The 12,853-nt window shown below is 40.1% G+C and overlaps 1 protein-coding gene across 15 annotated transcripts in view; it reads left to right on the forward strand.

The window, feature by feature from the left end:
- IKZF3 (IKAROS family zinc finger 3) overlaps positions 1-12,853 on the forward strand; it is a 103,088-nt gene that overhangs the window by 6,287 nt on the left and 83,948 nt on the right. The gene's annotated exons all lie outside the window — the stretch shown is intronic.

The raw sequence follows: 12,853 nt of genomic DNA on the forward strand, positions 1-12,853 counted from the left end.
TGAATTATCTAAGGATTATACAACTAGATTTCTTGTTTATTTTGTTGATTAATACACCTATAGCCCCTTCTAGACTGTTATTTTCCAAAGTTTAGGGATCGCTCTCTTTTTTTTTTTTTTTTAATTTTTGAGATGAGGTCTGTGTACATTGCAGGCTCATCTCAAACTCCTGGGCTCAAGCGATCCTCCCACCTCATCCTCTTGAGTAGCTGGGACTAGAGGCATGTGCCACCATGCGTAGCTAGGGATCTTTTTATAATCGGTGGTAACTAGTACCCAACCCAGTCCCCAGCACATAGTAGGCCTGTAGTCATATTTGTTTAATAAATTAATGAATGAGTTGCCTGTGTGTTTGGTCATTTGACTCTTTTCTTGCCCAGCTTTTATAGTAAAGGGAGGAAGGAAAATAGAGACATTGAAATTGGTAAATTTTGCTGGCTAATTTGTTAAAGGTACTGTTAAAGGTTTAGTAGAAGAGATTGAAGTATTGGCTAAATCCAACGGGTGAAGAAGGCCATTTTTCTAATCCACGCCCCCCACAAAGTACAACGTCTTCTAACTTTTGGCTTTATTTAATAATTTTGGTACATTTTTTATTTCAGGGAAGCACTGTGGTTTCCACAATAAACCATTTCTTCACAATAGATGTTTTGATTCTTAAAATTGTTGAACATCACTTAATTTGAATACTCTATCACAGCAACATCAGTTCATTTAAGAAGTAATGTCTATTAGAGAGACTATTAATTTACCAGACTATTTGGCACATCAGAACAATTTCCTCTAGGAGTCTGTGGATATGAGAAAAAGATCACTCTCACAAACTTATAACATTTTTATGGATATGGAATTACATCATAACTGATGGAAAATATTGTCCAGTATGAAAACTGGAAGTAACTAATTTTTTATAATATATAACAACTAATCATTTTTGCTGTCATCTACCTCTATCTCTTAGTTAAGAAATCCCTTGACCTAGACTGCGAAAAATCACTAATAGTTGATTTATATGCTTACATACAGTGTAGGCAGTGCCACAAATGTGCTTCACGGGCCAACTTGATTTAAATTTCATTTGAATTTCACATGAAATTCCAGACTTTAAAGTATGGAAGATGATCAGTGTGTAAATTTATCCTCTGACCTCAAAATAAGACTTTTTTTTCCAAATATTAACATTTTATAAACGTGATGGGTAAAATCATGGTGCTGCTGGTCTTTTTTCTCCTGTGCATATTTTCTCATGTTAAATTATTATTATTATTATTTTGAGATGGAGTCTTGCTCTTGTCGCCCAGGCTGGAGTGCAGTGGTGCAATCTTGGCTCATTGCAACCTCTGCCTCCCAGGTTCAAGCAATTCTCCTGCCTCAGCCTCCCGAGCAGCTGGGATTACAGGCACCCGCTACCAAGCCCAGCTAATTTTTGTACTTTTAGTAGAGACAATATTTTGCCATGTTGGCCAGGCTGATCTCGAACTCCTGATCTCAGATGATCCGCCCGCCTTGGCATCCCAAAGTGTTGGGATTACAGGCATGAGCCACCGCGCTGTAAAAGTTATTTAAGTGAGAATATTATTAACAGTTTGTGACTGGCCTGGCCAACATGGTGAAACCTCATCTCTACTAAAAATACAAAAATGAGCCGGGTGTGGTGGCACGTGCCTGTAATCCCAGTTACTTGGGAGGCTGAAGCGGGAGAATTGCTTGAACCTGTGAGGCTGAGGTTGCAGTGCGTGGAGATTGCACCACTGCACTCCAGCCTGGGTGACAGAGCCAGACTCCGTCTCTAAATAAATAAATAAATAAATAAGAATATTTCTAACTGTCTTATTCTCTGTACTTTATTAAGTGCCTGTAAAGGCTAAGGCTCAGCTGCTTGGGACATGCTTCTGTCACAGTATAGTAATCAACTACTCACTAACAAAGACATGTAACATGTAACCTTACAAGCATTTAAAAGATTTATAATATACATGTTATATTGTACATATACAATGTACATGTTATAATGTACATATACAATATACATTGTATATTATAATACATGTTACATCATCATTGTATATTATAAATCTTAAAGGCTTATAATAAAGTTGGGGCAATTCTTGTTTGATTTTTATGTTCAGAATGAAATAAAATGAATGTTAAATATTTTTGTGATTCAACTTTGAAGCAAAGATTATTTATCATCGTTTCTCAAGTTTCTGGGAATAGTTTAATTAAAAACTGTTCTGAAATAATAAGGTGAAGCACTCCTGCCTCAGCCTCCTGAGTAGCTGGGATTACAGGCATGTGCCAATACTGCCCGACTAATTTTTCAGATTTGAATTAGTAGGGCTAGGAGACCAGAATGCACACACAAGTACACAGCTTCTAAGTGTGCCAAGCCAATAGCATAGTATGCACATCTCAATAAAAGGAATTTGGAGATTCTCAAAGGACTCTATAGCTATCCATTGCAAACATCAATGACCTAGTATGGACTTAGTTGCCCCAGACCTAAGCAACTAGAACATTTTTACACGTAATCCAATTTGGGGAGGGAGATCCAATCTATATAATAGGACAAATAAAGATTGAACAAGTTGATATTAGGAATTCATGTAGTGCTTATAGATTTTATAACTACTACTCTACACAGTGAGACTTGATGATTATATGATGACCTTGAGGTATTTCACTGTTAGTCTCACGTTTCAACAAGAGTTAGGATTAGACACAAAAACAAGACAAAAACTTGTTTTTTTGCAACAGGACACCATTTATACCAAAATCTTATGTGGGATCAGATGCAAGTGTAATGTTCCAAATGAGAGATTGGAGAAGCAGCAAGAGACCACTGCTAAGCCTATCTTCCTCTTGCCATAGATCAGCCCTGTGGCAGCCCTCTGCAACCCTGGATTCCATAAAACACATTTTGAAAACGACTGATTTAGACCATTACATGTTTTTCTTACCAGTAACCATATATCTAGACGTGCCTCTTTTAATCTGTTTTGAGGATTGCTGCCAGAATGATCTTCCTAAAATATAAAGTTATTCTCCTACTCAGACACCATTTTAAATATTTTTTAGTTGGACATTTAAGATACTCCACAACATAGCTTCAGTACCTTTCCAGTGGTATCTTCTGTCCTGTAATGTGACTCGGGGACTGCTGCTTAGTGTTCCCTGTTCAGGCATTGGTTTCCCTCACTCCCCATTTTTCTAATGCTGTTCTTCCAACTCAACAAGTCCAAGAATGAACTAATTTTCTCTCCAATCCAAACCAACTTCTCCTGACTTCCCAACACTGTTAATAGCACCACAATCATGCCAACTGAAATCCTCACTCATCCATTATGGTCTATTCTAAACGCCATCTCCTTTAGGAAGCCATCCCTCATTCTAAGAGGTATACCTTCCTTTTCTGAAACATAGTGACATTTTGTGCTGTCTAATGACTTCTAGACTCTAACTCCATTTTATGTTCAAACATGAAGCATTTTTGCCTGGTTTTAGTACACTTGAATTTATCTAGGATTGGAATTACCACCTACATTGAGAGAGGATGATTTTTTTGTTTAGTTTAGAGCTTAGCCTCTTTTACCATTATTATTATTGTTTTTCATTTAATCCATGGCTTTATTTCCTTGTTTTTTAAATTTTATTTCCTTGCTTGTTGTTTTTTTTTTTAATTGATGCAGCATGCATCCTTCTGCATTTAGCTGTTGCATTCATGGTGATTCTACAAATATGTCTATCTACCTTATCTGTCTTCTGGAATAATTGTGCTGGTGCATTACATTTTGAAATATAGAATATTATTTACTCATTTATTTCACCTTTATATTACAATTGGGACTTTGTTTTTTTGTTTGAGACGGAGTCTTGCTCTGTCACCCAGGCTGGAATGCAGTGGCGTGATCTCGGCTCACTGCAACCTCTGCCTCCCGGGTTCAAGCGATTCTCCTGCCTCAGCCTCCTGAGTAGCTGGGATTACAGGCATGCGCCACCACGCCCAGCTAATTTTGTATTTTTAGTAGAGACAGGGTTTCACCATATTGGCCAGGCTGTTCTCCAACTCCAGACCTCGTGATCCACCTTCCTCGGCCTCCCAAAGTGCTGGGATTACAGGCGTGAGCCACCGTGCTCGGCCTTTTTTTTTTTTTTAAACCGAGTTTCGCTCTTATTGCCCAGGCTGGAAGGGAATGGTGTGATCTCAGCTCACTGCAACCTTCACCTCACAGGTCCAAGCGATTCTCCTACCTCAGCCTCCCGAGTAGCTAGGATTACAGGCATGCGCCACCACGCCTGGCTAATTTTGTATTTTTAGTAGAGACAGAGTTTCTCCATGTTGGTCAGGCTAGTCTCGAACTCCTGACCTCAGGTGATCCACCTCCCTTGGCCTCCCAAAGTGCTGGAATTACAGGCATGAGCCACCGCTCCTGGCCTGTTATTTTTTTAAAATAAAAAATTTTTTGACAAGCATTGCCTACAGTTTAAACAGTATCAGCAAAACCTATCATCACTCTGATAGCCAACATTGCATCAGTGGTGGGTCATCTTCACATACATACTTAACGTATGCTTTTTATTGTTTAAAAGATTTTAAAAGATAGTTGAAGAACGACAGTTTTATAACGTTTAATTTTGATGAATCTTGTAATACAACATTTATTATACAATATAATTCAAAAGTCAGAAATCTTCATTCTTCATTCTAAAACTATTTATTGAATACCTGTTTTGTGTCACATATGCAAAATACTGGCAATACAGTGGTAAAAAAGCCAGACAAAACTTTGGCCCTTATGGAATTTGGTAAGGTAAGGAAGACAGACCAAAGAACAAGTAATAACAATTGAAATAATTAAATTTATGCTAAGTGCCATGAAGGAAATAAAAAGAATGCTAATATGGAGAGTAATGGTAGGAGGCAGGGTCAGGGACCTCTCCTCTAAAGAAGAGGTCTGGCTAGTGATAGGAATTTGGCTTTGGCTGTCTTCTTCAGCACATAGATGATTTTTTTTTTTTTTTTTTTTTTGAGATGTAGTCTTACTCTGTCACCCAGGCTGGATTGCAGTGGTGTGATCTTGGCTCACTGCAACATCTGCCTCTGGGGTTCAAGCGATTCTCCTGCCTCAGCCTTCTGAGTAGCTGAGATTATAGGCGCGCGCCACCACACCTGGCTAGTTTTTGTATTTTTAGTAGAGAACAGGGTTTCACCTTGTTGGTCAGGCTGGTCTCGAACTCCTGACCTCTTGATCTGTCTGCCCTGGCCTCCCAAAGTGCTGGGGATTATGGGCGTGAGCCACTGTGCCCAGCCAATGATATTTAAAGCCAAGGGAATGAATGGGATCACCTAAACACAGAATACATTGAGAGAAGGGCTCTCAGGATAGTGCCTGGAGACATATCTCATTTGGTCAGTAGAGGAGAAGCCAGCAAAAGAGAAAGAGCAGCCAGTGAGACAGGAAGAAAACCAGCAGAGTGTGGTGTAACGGAATTCAAGAAAGGGGAGTATTTCATGAAGGAGTGGGTGGTCAGCTATGTTGAATGTGGCTGAGAAATCAAGCAAGATAAGGACAAAGAGTGTGGTTGGTTTTGGCAACATAACACTTGCTAGTGACCTTGACAAAAGTGGTTTCTGTGGAGTGGTGGGGATGGAAACCAAATCGAAGTGGTTAGAGTGGGAATGGGAATAGAGGAAGTAGAAACGTTGATTACAGACCATTTTTTCCAGAAGTTTAGCTATGAGGGTGAAGAAGAGAAATCAGTGGGATTTTGCTGGAGGGAAATGTGGATTAAGAGAGGTTTTGTTTGTTTTTGTTTTTCAAAGATGAGTGACATTTACACTATCTGTAGTGTAAGTTTATTGAAAGAAAAATACCAATATCGAAACATTTTGAAATCCCAATTTGCAGGGAAGTTTGGGGAATTAGTGATCACTGAAAATATCTTCATGTTTAGTTTATGCATGACATGTAAATCAATTTCTGTACCACATGATTTTTAAGCTATGTATGGAGCCCATTCAGTGAGTGTTTGGTGTAGATGCAACTTATAAAAATTCTGTAACAGAATCATGAGAAACTCTTGAAATTCAAAGTTTTTTTCAAAAGCAAGAAGATACTGTTATAATTGCATTTCTTAGGTTTAGGATTTAGATATTTGGAGATGTGTGAGTGTTCAATGGATTTTCTTTAAATTAAGGAATAACATACAATTAAAGTGCACATATCTTTTGTATATAGCTTGATTATTTTTCACCTATATACAACATTCCAGATCAATATATAGAACATTTGCACCACCTCAGAAGGTTTCCTTCTGTCCATTTATTGTTAATTTCCCCCTTTGCCCCAAATTAATCACTACTCAGACTTGTATCCTTATAGATAGTTTTCCTGTTGTTGGATTTCATATAAATTAATTATACAATATATGCTTTTCTGGGGTCTAGCTTCTTTTCCTCAATAGATTTTTGAGATCCATCCAAGTTGTTATATTTGTTAGTAGTTCACTCTCTTTTATTATTGAATAGTATGGATATACCACAATTTGTACCTTCTGCTGTTGATGGACAATTAATTGTTTCCAATGTTTGGCTGTATTACAAACATTCTTTTGCATGTCTTTTGGTGGACATATATGTATTCATGTCTCTTGAATATATACCTAGGTGGCCAGGCACAGTGGCTCACGCCTGTAATTCCAGCACTTTGGGAGACCGAAGCAGGCAGATCACTTGAGCCCAGGAGATCAAGACCACCCTGAGCAACATGGTGAAACCCCGTCTCTACAAGAAAAAGTACAAAAATTAGCCAGGCCTAGTCGTGTGCACCTGTAGTCCCAATACTGGGAGGTCAAGTCTGCAATGAGCCATGATCACACTACTGCACTCCAGCCTGAGTGACAGAGCAAGACCCTCCCTCTCTCTGTCTCTCTCTCTTTTTCTCTCTCTCTCTGTCTATATATATAGATACATATATATATATATATAGATACATATATATATATATATAGATACATATATATATATATATATATTTTTTTTTTTTTTTTTTTTTCCTGAGACGGAGTCTCGCTCTGTTGCCCAGGCTGGAGTTCAGTGGTGCAATCTTGGCTTACTGCAACCTCCACCTCCCAGCGATTCTCCTGCCTCAGCCTCCTGAGTAGCTGAGATTACAGGTGCCCACCGCCCCGCTTGGCTAATTTTTGTATTTTTAGTAGAGATGCGGTTTCACCATGTTAGCCAGGCTGGTCTCAAACTCCTGACCTCAGGTGATCCGCCTGCCTTGGCCTCCCAAAGTGCTGGGATTACAGGCATGTGCCACCACACCTGGCTGGATTTTTTTTTTTAATTGGGTTGTCTTTTTTCTTACTGATTTTGTAGGCATTTTTTTTTTTTCCTGAGACGGAATCTCACTCCGTGGCCCAGGCTGGAGTGCAGTGGCGTGATCTCGGCTCACTGCAAGCTCCGCCTCCCGGGTTCACGCCATTCTCCTGCCTCAGCCTCCCGAGTAGCTGGGACTACAGGCATGTACCACCATGCCCGGCTAATTTTTTTTGTATTTTTAGTAGAGACAGGGTTTCACTGTGTTAGCCAGGATGGTCCGATCTCCTGACCTTGTGATCCGCCCGCCTCAGCCTCCCAAAGTGCTGAGATTACAGGCGTGAGCCACCACGCTCGGCCTGATTTTGTAGGCATTTTTATATTTTGGGAATGTATATTTTGTGTGTGTGAGAGACGGAGTCTCGCTCTGTTGCCCAGGCTGGAGTGCAGTGGCGCGATCTCCGCTCACTGCAACCTCTGCCTCCCAGGTTCAAGCGATTCTCCTGCCTCCCCCTCCTGAGTAGCTGAGATTATAGGCACCTGCTACCACACCTGGCTAATATTTGTATTTTTTTGTAAAGACGGGGTTTCACCATGTTGACCAGGCTGGTCTCGAACTCCTGACCTCAAGTGATCCACCTGCCTCGGCCTTCCAAAGTGCTGGGATTATAGGCATGAGCCACCGTGCCCGGCCTCCAATAAAACTTTATTGATGAACACTGTAATTTGAATTTTGTAAAATGTTCAAGTGTATTCTTCTGATTTTTAAAAACCATTTAAAGATGTAAAAACCATTCTTAGTTCACAGGCAGTACAATAACAGGCAGTGAGCTATAGTTTGCAAAACCTTCATCTAGTGCATTCATAGGGATCAACAATAGAGATATAAAACTTCACTTGTTCATTCAACAAATATTTATTCAGTGTCCATCATGAGCAGACACTAGTGTGGGGGCTGAAGATACAGCAATACAAAACAGACAACATCACTGTTCCCATGGAGCTTACATTCTTGTGGGGAAAGACAGATTTAAAAAAATGAGTGATGGTGATCTGGGAGGCCGAGGCAGGCGGATTACCTGAGGTTGGGAGTTCGAGACCAGCCTGACCAACATAGAGAAACCCCATCTCTACTAAAAATACAAAATTAGCCGAGCATGGTGTCGCATGCCTGTAATCCCAGCTACTCGGGAGGCTAAGGCAGGAGAATCACTTGAATTGGGCAGGCGGAGGTTGCGGTGAACCAAGATCGCGCCATTGCATCGTGCCATTGCACCCCAGCCTGGGCAACAAGAGCAAAAAAATAAAAAATAAAAAATAAAAAAACAAAACTCTGTCTCAAAAATGAATGATGGTGATAATGAAAAAATTTTATAAAGAAAAATAAAGCAAGGTAAGAGGAAAGAAAATGACAATGGAAGATGACATTTTATGTAGGGTAATTAGGTAAACCTTGTTTGAATAGGTGACTTTTAAGCAGATACTTGAATGAAAAGAGAAATTGAGCCAAGTGGCTTCTAAGAGGAAAGCATTATAGTCAGGGGGAAGGGTAAATGCAAAGGCCTTGACGCAGGAGCATGCTTTCCCTGTTCAAATAACAGGAGAAATGTAGAAAATTGATGAGATTTATATTTCAACAAATTTAACCCACTCCAAGATTCTTCCATCATTTGCCCCGGATATGTATAAACACCAGTACAGGAAACTATATTTCTATCAAAAGCAATATAGGGACTCTTCCTATTTAACTTTTTAGAGCATTCTTTTGGAAAATATTTCAAAGCTATGTTGACAGCCTACACATTAAAAAGACCACAGTAGACCCCATCAAATGGAAACTTTTTGTGGGTTTGTTAGGGGGGACTGAAGTGTAAAGAAGTTACAAAATGATTAATTAAAAACTAAGATGTTTTTGCTGCATTTAGAAATATTTAACAAGTTTCTGGTCTTCAGTTGGGAGTTCCTTCACCATCTGTCCACCCCTATCTTTGAATGGGCTTCATGTTCTTATAAATACCTTGAAGTTTAGGGGGGAAATATACTTCAATCTATCTTGTTGTTGTGTTTTAATTTAGTAGCTAAGAAGAACATTCATGTGGCCTGATCACAGATGGTTTTCCTATCTCTTTTTTTTTTTTTTAAGAGACGGAGTCTCACTCTGTCACCCAGGCTGGAGTGCAGTGGTGCCATCTCGGCTCACTGTAACCTCTGCCCCCCAGGTTCAAGCGATTCTCCTGTTATGAATGCTAAGGTAGTCAGAATCTCATTTTTCTCTTCGAAACTACACTCAGTTACTTCTGGTGTTATTTACAGTACACAAAGGACACTTTAAAAATATTGAGAGCTATTTAAATGTCAGAGGGTTTAAAATGTTCAGGGGACCAAGACATTTTGCCTTTAGTTCACCAAATCAAAAGCTGTCTTTCTGTGTAGTGACTAAAAGATGTTCCCACATGAAGGTTGCTCATGTGAAAGCTTTGAGCTAGTTTTCGTTCTTTCTTTTTTTTCCCTCCGTTAAGAATCTTCAGCATGCATTTGAAAGTTTCATAGTTAGCGTTTTTAAAAAACACTATCGAACTTACAGAAAAGTTGCAATACAGCACAAAAAAACTTTTTTTCTGCAAGTTTTGAAAGTAAGTTGCTGACACGGTGCTCTATCCCTCTCCTATGCTTTAGTGTATGTGCCCTGCCTTCACAATAAAATCATCAAAACCAGGAAATCAACATTACTACCATTCAGTCCTCAGACCCCATTCAGGTTTCTCCAGTTGCTTCTATGATGTTTTTACCACAAGATATTTCGGTTCAGAATCACACATTGCTTTTCGTTGTCATGTCTCTTTCCTCTCCTTCAGTTTGGAACAGTTCCTCAGTCTTTCATGACCTTGAAACTTTTGAGGATTATAAGGCAGCTGCTTTGTAAACTATCCCTGCAAATTCGAGTTTGGTTGTTTCTTTATGGTTTGATTCGTGTTTTGCATATTTGGCAGGAATATCACAGAAGTGATGCTGTGTTCTACTCACTATCAGAAGGCACATAATTTTTGTTTGTCCCATTACTGATGATGACCACATGTAACTTTCCTCAGTTACAGTGATATCAAACAGGCTTTTCAATTATATAGGTGCTCTTTTCTTTCAACCTTGTAATTAATAAGTATTTTTGGAGAGAAGCAATTTGAAACTATATAAATATCCCATTTGTCATCACACTTTTAATTTATTCATTTATTAACATCAGAATGTACTCATGAATTTCTGGGGTTTTTTTCAACGGGTTATAGTCTAATACTATTATTATTTTATGCTCCCTTGTCCCAGATTTGGCCCATGGAAACCCCTTCAAGATGACTGCTCTATTCTTTTTAAGATATCCACTTAAAAAGATAAGTGGGCATTCTGTGAGCACTTCCTTGCCTGCTGGCACAGCAAAATGTTCCTGACTCATACTTTCAATTCTCATGCCTTAGCCACCCCAGTAGCTGGTACTACAGGCATGCGCCACCATGCCTGGCTAATTTTTGTATTTCTAGTAGAGATGGGGTTTCGCCATGTTGGCCAGTCTTGTCTCAAATACTTGAGGCTGAGGCGAGCCTCAAATGATCCACCTGCCTCAGCCTCCCAAAGCGTCGGGATTATAGGAGTGAGCCACTATGCCCATCTTGGAGTAAACCATTTCTTCAGGGAGCCTCATTCCTTTAAATGGAGAATAATATTTAGAAATTAATATCTAGAAGCTATTGTAGTTTCACTGTTCCTAGGTGCTCTCAGTGAACGGGGAAAGGGACTGTATTTATGTATGCCCATATACACACATATTTTATCTTTTTTTTTTTTTCTTTGTTGTCATCCAGGCTGGAGTGCAGTGGCACCTTCATAGCTCACTGTAGCCTTGAACTTGTGAGTTCAAGTGATTCTCCTGCTTCAGCCTCCTGAGTAGCTAGGACTACAGGTGCACTTCACCGCACCCTTCTAATTTTAATAGTTTTTTGTAGAGACAGGGTCTCACTATGTTGCCCAGGCTAGTCTTGAACTCCTGGCGTCAAGCAATCCTCCTGCCTTGGCCTCCCAAAATGCTGGGATTACAGGCGTGAGTCACCTTGCCTGGCCTATCTTTTTATATGTAGTAGAAGCCATGAGTTCATGCCAGTACATCCACTTCCAATACAGGACCACAGGCTTCCATATTTGTAACTCCTTTCTCTCACAGAAAAACCTGGCTCTCATTATCCTTATTATGTTTACTTATTTGACCATTCCTCCATTATGTAATACAACCAGTCACCCATTGGCACTTGGCATCTCCTACTCAGCACAGTTGTTCTGCTTGACTCATTTGGTTTTGATAATCCCATACTGTGGCCTCCACTCTGTGCGGACATTCTTCTCAACTGCTTGAGCTCTGACATCTCCATGCAGAACTGCCCCTAAAATGTAGATGCCCTCTTCACCCCACTCGAGTTTTGGTACTTTGCACTGGACTACTCCTGGCATCGAAGTTCTCCTCATTCCATTTAGCTTCTAGTGGGGGCTGCCAGCCACTTCATTCCCTCTTCATTCCCCTCTTCATTCCCTTTCAGGCTCCAGCAGTCCAGGCTAGGCAGTCCTCCGCCCTGCATGTCCTCTTATACTGTTTGAGCTCTGACTTTTCATGCTGTCTGTCCCTCCACGTGGAAACTTGCCTCTTTTTTTTTTTGTTCCAGACAGAATCTCTCTGTTGCCCAGGCTGGACTGCAGTGGCACTGTCTCATCTCACTGCAGCCTCGACTTCCAGGGCTCAAGTGATCCTCCCACCTCAGTCTCCCGAGTAACTGGGACTACAGGCTCATGCCAACATGCCTGGCTAATTTTTGTATTTTTTGTAGAGACGGGGTTTCACCATGTTGCCCAGGCTGGTCTTGAACTCCTGGGCTCAAGCAACCTGCCCACCTTGGCCTCCCAAAATGTTGAGACTACAGGCATGAGCCACTGCACGGGGCCTGAAACCCTCCTTACCTCATTCATACTGCCTCACCCTGCATGGACACGCTCTTCATGCTGGCTGGTCTCCAGCAGCCCACCCTGGGCTACCCCTATTCATTGCATGGACATTTTTCTCATCCAGCTTGGATTTTGACATCCCATGCCAAGCTTCCCCTTTGTGTATTTTTAAACTATGTGTATTTCCCCTGCCTTTATGCTTTGTTGGTAAACTCTAATGGCTAACATATTAAAAGTTTTAAATTAGAATACAATGTAACTATAGTGACTGTATTTTTTAAACTAAAAATTGAAATATGACCTGATTATAGACCATTTTAAATCAGTACTTTTCTAAATAGTTTTGAGTAAATGGTCACAGTCAAAATAAAGAACAAAGGAGAGTTTTAATTTCTGTAATGGAGTAGTACCTCCTATTGAACCAACCTTTCCACGGATAAGAATGATAGATTCTGGACAAAATATAAAAAAAAAATTATCACCTGAAAGCATTGGAAAAATGACCAAAAGCAGCCTGTTTTATGGCCTTTTATCCAAGGGCAGGCCCCCATT

Source organism: Nomascus leucogenys, unplaced genomic scaffold (genome assembly GCF_006542625.1).
Source record: "Nomascus leucogenys isolate Asia unplaced genomic scaffold, Asia_NLE_v1 Super-Scaffold_285, whole genome shotgun sequence".
In the NCBI taxonomy this organism is placed as follows: domain Eukaryota; kingdom Metazoa; phylum Chordata; class Mammalia; order Primates; family Hylobatidae; genus Nomascus; species Nomascus leucogenys.